Source organism: Tamandua tetradactyla, chromosome 6 (genome assembly GCF_023851605.1).
Source record: "Tamandua tetradactyla isolate mTamTet1 chromosome 6, mTamTet1.pri, whole genome shotgun sequence".
NCBI lineage: Eukaryota > Metazoa > Chordata > Mammalia > Pilosa > Myrmecophagidae > Tamandua > Tamandua tetradactyla.
The window spans coordinates 133178168-133186647 of NC_135332.1; the positions used below are offsets into that span (position 1 = coordinate 133178168).

General features: G+C 37.2%; 1 long non-coding RNA gene across 1 annotated transcript in view; it reads right to left on the reverse strand.

Moving 5' to 3' along the window:
* Positions 1–8480, reverse strand: part of LOC143688823 (uncharacterized) — a 35909-nt gene that overhangs the window by 12871 nt on the left and 14558 nt on the right. Inside the window, exon 2 of the long non-coding RNA XR_013178333.1 lies at positions 3837–3926. This is a non-coding gene — a long non-coding RNA (uncharacterized LOC143688823). The remainder of the gene's footprint in view (positions 1–3836; positions 3927–8480) is intronic.

Consider the following 8480-nt stretch of genomic DNA (forward strand, 5'->3'; position numbering starts at 1 on the left):
TAGCCAGAAATCAGCAGAAACCAGACCAGCAGACACCAGGAAGGAGAGAGCTGCATTTGAAGGGAGGCAAAGATGCAAGCCAAGGAGCCCAAAGGACTGCAGCAAGCCAGTACCAGAAATGCCACAGACTGTGGGGAGAAAGCTGACTTGGACTTCTAGCTTTCCAAACCATGAATCAATAAATTCCTGTGGGTAAGTCACCCCATTGTGTGATACTTGTCAGAGCAGCCTAGCAAATTAAGACGCCTGCCAAATTGTATTGTCTGTTTTGTTTTGTTTTAAAATAGTCATTCTAGTGGGTGTGTAGTTCTTTGGGTATTTTAAAGAACTTTTAAAATATATGAAATAACCCAAATGATTCATCAATAGGAAACATTTTCATGCGCTTCATTTAACCTTTTCATTAGTAGTAATGGGTTATTCTCCCTATTTCCATGGAGTGCCCCTCATGTTACCCTCAGCATGCAAATGACAAAGAACCTCACCCACAAAAGCTGTTGGGGATGGAATGTGTTCGAGATCCAGTGTGGGTGGGTGGGTGAATGGCTTATATAAAAGTGACCGAGCTTGAATGTTGTCTAGTAACACTATGCTATATTCATGTGAAACATTTTTATGTGTTATAATTCCTATTTTTAGTGCTTTTTTTAAATTATGGTTTTCCTAAGTGTTTCCTTAGCAAAATTTCTGACCCGATAAATATTTGTTGTTGTATGTAACTAAGTGGAGTTAAAAGTAACTGAATTTAATGGGATTAAATAATTGAATTGAACTTCAAAATATGTACAAGTATCACAGTTCTTAAACACATCTATATTGTCACAAGAGGGAGCTCAGCACTTTATTTGTATTCTGAAAGAGCCCAGCTCACTGGTCTTCAAAATGGGTGTGTGAAGGGGCTTCCAATGAAATCAACACCATTATTTTTCTTAGAAAATGAGAGTGAATAAAAACATTAGCTCTCATGCTTTTCACAGTATTTTGGGCAAGTATAAATGCTTTCTTCTCTGTGGCGCCACTGTCAAAATTCATTAAATGAGGCTCCAAAGTGGCTCATACTCTGTGCCATGGTTCAAAATGGAATACATGAATAAAGATTAGGGAACAATGCAAGAAATATGCTTCTATGGAGTGGGCCCAGTAGGAAAGGTCCTGTGGAACAGACAGCACAACAAATACAGGAACAAGATCTGGACCTCCAGATGACACATCACCTTTAAATTTCTATTATTATTATATGTGTTCTGCTCATAAATATTCCTCTTGTGACAGATGCAATTCTTAAAAACAAAGGAAAGCTCTATTTTGTCACCGCCACTTATGACCAAAAGCCACTGAACTTTTGCCTCAAGCTGTTTTTCAAGATTAGATGAGACTTAGAAGATAGTAAACTTTTGCTCAGTCCTGAAGCAGAGGGATTTTGAACAAAAATAAAAGACAATTCTAGGTCTCATAGGAATAATAATTGAATGAGCCTTGTAAATAAGAACAAAAAGGATATTTCCATCATATATTTTACTAGTTTGGTTTCCAGCAAAGTGGGAAAACATGATAAAAGTAAGAGGTCTAGGCATTCCTTTCAAATTCTCCAGGCAAGAGCCAATAAATATGCACTTTAGCTCACTCAAGACATGGTTATTTTCATATCCTGGGGGAAGGCTGACATTGATAAAATCACCTACTCTTAAGAAGTGAAGAAACTCAGGAGTAGTTTAGTTTAGCAGAGCACCCTTTGCCTGGCTTGGGCAGCTGGGTGTGGGGAGCCCACCACATTCTAAGGCAACCTCTAATTCTGCCAGAAGAGACTCTGTCTTTGGAACTGGAATTTATTGCTTTATAGCATCATACTTTTATTTATTTTACCTTTTGGAAAATTTTGCCTTTTTTGTCCTTTGCAAACAGAGGAATCTATTGCATCTAAACATAGCTGTTTAGTGACCTCCACAGCTGCTGTCTTCTGCTCCAGTCCCAGACCCTCTCACACCAAGATATCTTATGTCCAGACAAAATATTACAAGGTATTTAAAACATTTTAAGTTAAAGTCTACTTTTATCATTTTCCCTTGGTATAAAATTAATAGAAAAAAATAGAAGATTCAGATATACAAGATTAAGATAAAACTTGCCACGCAGAAATATTCTTATTCATTTTTCTATGTATTTTTCTACTATAAAATGCTTAATTTTTTGCACAAATAATAAGATATTATAAATTTTGTTTCATAAACTCATTTTCATGTAACTAACTAATAATCACATGCAACATTTAAAAACATTATACAGGGCGGGTCACTGTGGCTCAGCAGGCAGAGTTCTTGCTTGCCGTACCAGAGACCCGGGTTCGTTTCCCAGTGCCTGCCCATGAAGAAAAACAAAACAAAACATTATACAATATTCCATTGCTTTGCTTATACTATAATTAATTTAAATAATATACTATTGCTGAATATTTAGGTAGATCTACATCTATGCTAGTAGATCAGTGGCTAAATAATTCTTGCAGAAGCAGTTTTGCATGATAAGTATTATTTTCTTTTATCTTTAGGTGCTTATTTTTTTTTTAGAAATTAAAACATTTGAATCTTTTTAACATTATTTAGAAGCAAAACACTTTCTTTATTTCTTCATCAACTTCTTATGGAACAGTGTCCAGTGCCATCACTATCCTGACCAACCTGAAAATCATGACCTTTGCTTGTGTTCTTGACTTTATCTGGATCCTTTTTTGTGCAAGGGCACTCCCCTTCCCCAATAGTATTTTGTCAAGGAGGTTTCCTGGAATAATGTGGGATGATTCCCAAGTTATTTGTTAACAGAGAAAAGCTTTGGCTGAAAAGGGATAAACTCAAGGCATTTTAGTTTTAATGATTCTAACTCCTCATTAGAAAATGAGTTCTGTGTGGGGAATCACTTTTAGACCTTGCTCTGTCACTGGCTAGCTATGAGAATATGAGAAAATAACCTCATCTCTCTGAGTTTAGTTTTCTCATCTTTAAAATGAGGGAATTGTGCTAGTATGGCTGGATTATCTACATATTAGTAAAAAGTTGCTCAAATAGATAATATATACATGCTCACGGTACAGAATTGAGAAGGTTTAGAGTGAAAAGTAAGTCTTCCTCCTACTTGTCCTTCAAGTACTCAGCCCTCCTTTTTCAGGGGCAACTGTTGTTACCCACGTTGTATATACTTCTAGAGATATTTTGTGTATTATAAACCTTCACTCACACATATTCTTTTTTTAAAAAAATAATACAGATGGTACTGTACTATAAATACCGCCCCTAGGAACACTAGACAGCACTTCAGCACTACTCTGGGGGCCATTTTAAACAATATGAAATCACCAAAGAAGGTGCACAAAAATGTGCAAAGCATGACACTAAATATACTGCAAAAAGGACATTTGTCTACAGTACAAAAGCTGAAATAAGACAAGGAACACCACTTTGTTCAGACTCAGCTGGGAACATACACATTGGACCACTCAAAATTTTCACTGCTCTGCACAAGTCCATGAGCAACTGTGAAAGTTCCATGAATATTGATTTATGGGTTACAGATAAATTTTAGTGAGTATGTGAATTCACAAACATGGAATCCATGAAAAGTGTCGATCAACTGTACCTGCAATGTAGATGAGTAAAAAGCTAACGCCCAGGAAGGTTTTCTCACTTATCTTTAAAAGATACTTATAGAAATCACTATGATTATTGGATGTTTAAAACACACAAAGCCCTGTGCAATCACGGTATACTTTACTTATCTTAACTCCTTTTAATAACCCCCTTAGTTGGCATTATTGTCCTCATTTCCCACCCATTGCAGCCCCTCACCATTCAGTGGCGGATCCTGGAAAAATGAAACAAGTTCTTCTCTGGTTTCTGCTTTTGTTTCTTGAAAATATTATGAGATTTCTGAACTACCTAAAGGACCCAAAAGAAGCAGAAACATAACAAATATTAATAATTTCTGTGTTGAGCCCCATTGCAGAGCAATCATAAAATCAAGACCTTCTACATCTCTATGTCTGAAGTTGGAAACATTGGTGGAGAAGGAAGATGATCTTCCGTGTTTTGTTTCCCTCTTCCAATCAGATACAATTTAAGAACCCAGTACTTTGCCTGTGGTACGTGGTCCCAGGAAGTGTTGAGGCCCAAAAAGTCAGGAGAGGTTTGGAGTGAACCAAAGAGAATTTGGCACGAATGAGTCTCTTATCCCCAAGAAGAAACAGCTCTGCATAGGGGTAGCCCTTCACTTCACATTGTTCTATCATGATGAACATGGCCCAGAGTTGTCTGAGCCAGCCAGCTTTTTTAAAAAAATATTTTTATAGACAAATCTTCACACGCATACATTCCATATATGGTGTGCAATCAGTGGCTCACAGTATCATCATATAATTGTGTATTCATTACTGTGATCATTTTTTAGAGCACTTGCATCACTCCAGAAAAAGAAATAAAAACAAAAAAGAAAAAAACTCATACATACGACACCCCTTACCTTTCCCTCTCATTGACCACTAGTATTGCTATCTACCCAATTTATTTGACTGTGTTTGCCCCTTATTATTTATTATTTTTCATCTACATTTTTTTACTCATCTGCCAATACCCTGGATAAAAGGAGCATCAGACACAAAGTTTTCACAATCACACGATCACATTGTAAAAGTTATATCTTTACACATTCATCTTCAAGAATCAAGACTATTGGAACACAGCTCAACAGTTTCAGATACTTCCCTCCAGGCACTTCAATGCACCATAAACTAAAAAGGGGTATCTATATAATGCATAAAAATAACCTCCAGGATAACCTCTCAACTCCATTTGAAATCACCAAGCCACTGAAATTCCACTTTGTCTCTTTTCTCTCTTCCCTGCTTTGGTCAAGAAGACCTCCTCAATCCCCTGATGCCAATTCCCATTACATTTTAAAATTACATATATGGCTCCCACCATCCAGCTTTTTGACTGTGGCCTTTTACTGCTTGAAGAAATGAGTACCTTTACATGATTTGTTGAATTATATTTAAAGTTTCAATCACATAATTTATCCTTCTCTGAAACAGAAGTTCCTAAACTTTATTGCTTTATGCTACCCATAGTGTCTCAGTAATTTTTTCACAGTTAGGCTTATTAAGTAGTTAGGTCCAAACTGATAAATATTTATATCCCATCAACTTTGAAAAAGCAATAAACATAAATTGAAAAAAAATTTTCAATTTGCTCCTAAGGACCACACTTACTCATTAATGTGATGTGTGTGCCAGCTGGGCACTATACAAATTCTCAAACCTTGGAAGCTGATTAGACACCACCACCCTAATTGCCTGGTTACACATTGATTTTCTCAAAGTAAATGCTTTTTATCACAACAACTGCTAAAAACCCACCTTTGCAAAGTATAATAAGGATTGTAGTGTGATCTAATGTTGGAACTCTGCACTCACCTCAAGTGAGGAATTAGTACAGATTATCACTGTGTTCCCCTTGAAAAAATTAAAACAGCCCACTGAACCCTTGTGTATTCACCAGAGTTCCAAGGGATGCTTTGAGGTACACTGAGGTATTCACCAGGACTCAGTTTGGGAACTGTGACAGCAATAGGGCTAAGCTATGCACTATTGAGTTCTCAGATAGGAAAAGTTCAGTGGAATGCCCCCATTTTCTAAACATTTGCTCAGTTGCCCTGTGGGATACCTGATATGGAGAGAGAAGAGAAGATTAAGTAGCAGGCAGGTGCTAGGATACATCTGTTCTCTTGGCCCTCCTATTCAGGGGATTCAGGCTTCCCAGACTCTTTCCTGTGAACTTCTCCACAGAGAAACATCAGCCCTTACCACTCTCTATCACTGAAGTAGCTATATGGTAAATACATCTAATGTCCCTAAGAAAATTAATAAGACCTTCATTTATGTAATGCTTTAACATAAGAAACAACTTGATGTTGAAGAAAGAGAACTAAATTTATAGGTTATTAGTTGGGGCCCTGTTTCCACCAACAAAGGAAGCTTAGGTAGGTCACTTGCTGTTTCTACACTTTAGTTCTGGAGATAATCACTCCCCACGTGAAATTCAATATTTTAAATAACTATATAATGTATTTGAATGGGATAGGTTTTCTCAAACTCATTGTGCATAAGAATCACTTCAGGACCATGATCAAATGCAAATCCTCAGGCTCCACTCTCAGAGATTCTAATATAGCAGGTCTGGGGTGAGGTCCAAGGATTCAACCTTTTAACAAGCACCTCATGGGTGATACAGATTCAGGTAGACCACCCTTTGGCAAACATGAGTGAAAGGTACTATGTTTTTATAAATACTTGTAGATATATCATTTTAATCCCTCAGTAACTTTTTAATGTAAGTAGGATTAGTATTATCCTCATATTGTAGATGAAGGAAGTGACTTTGAGTGTTTAGATGGCAGTGGCAGCCCCAGAATTTCTTTACAGGTAGGGCCTTGGAAGGGCTATCTGGTTAGAACAAGGTGGCTAGGGGATTGGTTTTTCAACAAGGTTGTACAGCAGTTACAGTGATTTTACTTAGATTGAATGCTTACTTGGGGTGATTAAAGGATGCTAATGGTCTCTCCCAAGACCCCACACCTCTTTCCTCCCTTGGTCCTGCCCCATATTGATGCTGGCCTAATTTCTCTCAGTCACTATGTGTCAGGGCTAGACCCAGAGGTAGGATTCCTGGTCCAGTGCTCGCTCCATTAGTGCCTTACGTTGGCAGTAGCTTTGCCTTTGGAAATATAGCACCCGTTTGAATTTACCCTATCTTTTTATTTTAACAATCTTCCCTTAGTAAATCAAGACAAGTAATATATTCTACAAGAATAAAGTATCTTAGTCATTGATGAATATTATCATCACTGCTACTACTAAGTCATAAGGTTAATAAAAGATTTGCTTTACTGATCTTTCACTTTGTGCCAGGTAGTGTTCTATATCCATCACACATAGTATGTCTCTTACAGCAGCACAACCAGTTGTCTTATCTCTCTTTTACAGGTGAGGAACTGGAATTCAGAAAAACTAAATAACTTAAGTTCACACAGCTCATTAATACCAAGTCATCCTGCATATTAAAACTTCAACTTCTGTATGAGACCATAGGAAAAGATGCTTATTTGTTGCAAAATTTATATTTTCGGGTAGCACAACATCTAATTGTACTTGTATGGTCAGTACGATTATTTGGACAATTATCTGAAACATAATTTAATGGAACCTTGAATAAGGAGTGAGCTCTTGCTGGTTTGTTTGGGTTAGTGTGATGCCCTGATACATCCCAGAGTAATCTGGGAAGAAGATAAAAAAAACAGTATTTGCAAAGTCCCCTTGAGGGGCTGGGGAAAAGGTGAAAATCTTAAACTTCCCCACCTGGGGAAGACCTGATGTTCTTGGAAACACCAGAGACAGCCAAGTTGATGGGCCAGGCCCTCGATCTTGGGGCTTGCCCCTATGAAACTTATTCCTGCAAAGGAGAAGCTAAGTCTACTTATGATTATGCCTAAGAGTCACCCCTAGAGAACCTCTTTTGTTGCTCAAATGTGGCCTCTCTCTCTCTGTGCCAACTCTGCAGGTGACATCACTGCCCTCCCCCTTACATGGCACATGACTACTAAGTATATGGTCTCGCTGGAAATGTGGGCCATGACTCCCAGGAATAAGCCTGACCCTGGCATCATGGGATTGAGAAAGCCTTCTTGACTATAAGGGGGAAGAGAAATGAAACAAAACAGAGTTTCAATGGCTTAAAGATTTCAAATGAGTCAAGACATCATTCTGGAGATTATTCTTATGCATTATATAGATATCTCTTTTTTCAGTTTTTGGTGTATTCAAGTAGTTAGATGGAAATACATGAAACTGTTGAGCTGTAATCCAATAGCCTTGATTCTTGAAGATGATTGTGTAATTATATAGCTTTTAAGATGTGAGTGTGTGAGTGTGAAAACCTTTTTACACTCCCTTTATCCAGTGTATGGACAGATGAGTAAGAAAATAAATAAATAAATAATAGTGGGGTATGGGATATTTTGCGTGTTCTTTTATATTTAAATTTTTATTCTTACTTTTCTTTTTTTGGAGTAATGAAAATGTTGAAAAATCTATTGTGATGATGAATGCACAACTCTATGATGATACTGTGAACCACTGATTGCACACTTTGGATGATTATATGGTATGTGAATATATATCTCAATAAAATTGCAAAAAAAAAGATCCACTGGTCAGCAACTGCCTCCAAAGAGCCTCTGCGTTGATGAACATTTTGTCAGTGCCCTGTGTTATGGCAGACATGGAGATGTGTCTGTCATTTAGATCCCTGTTCAAGAAAGAACTTGTGGAGTGTGGTAGGCTGACAGTCTCCAGCTATAAGTGTCTTCATGGTCAACTTAAGCTTTTTAAAAAATATATAATATTTCTGTTGAGATATAATTCACATACCATAAGATTC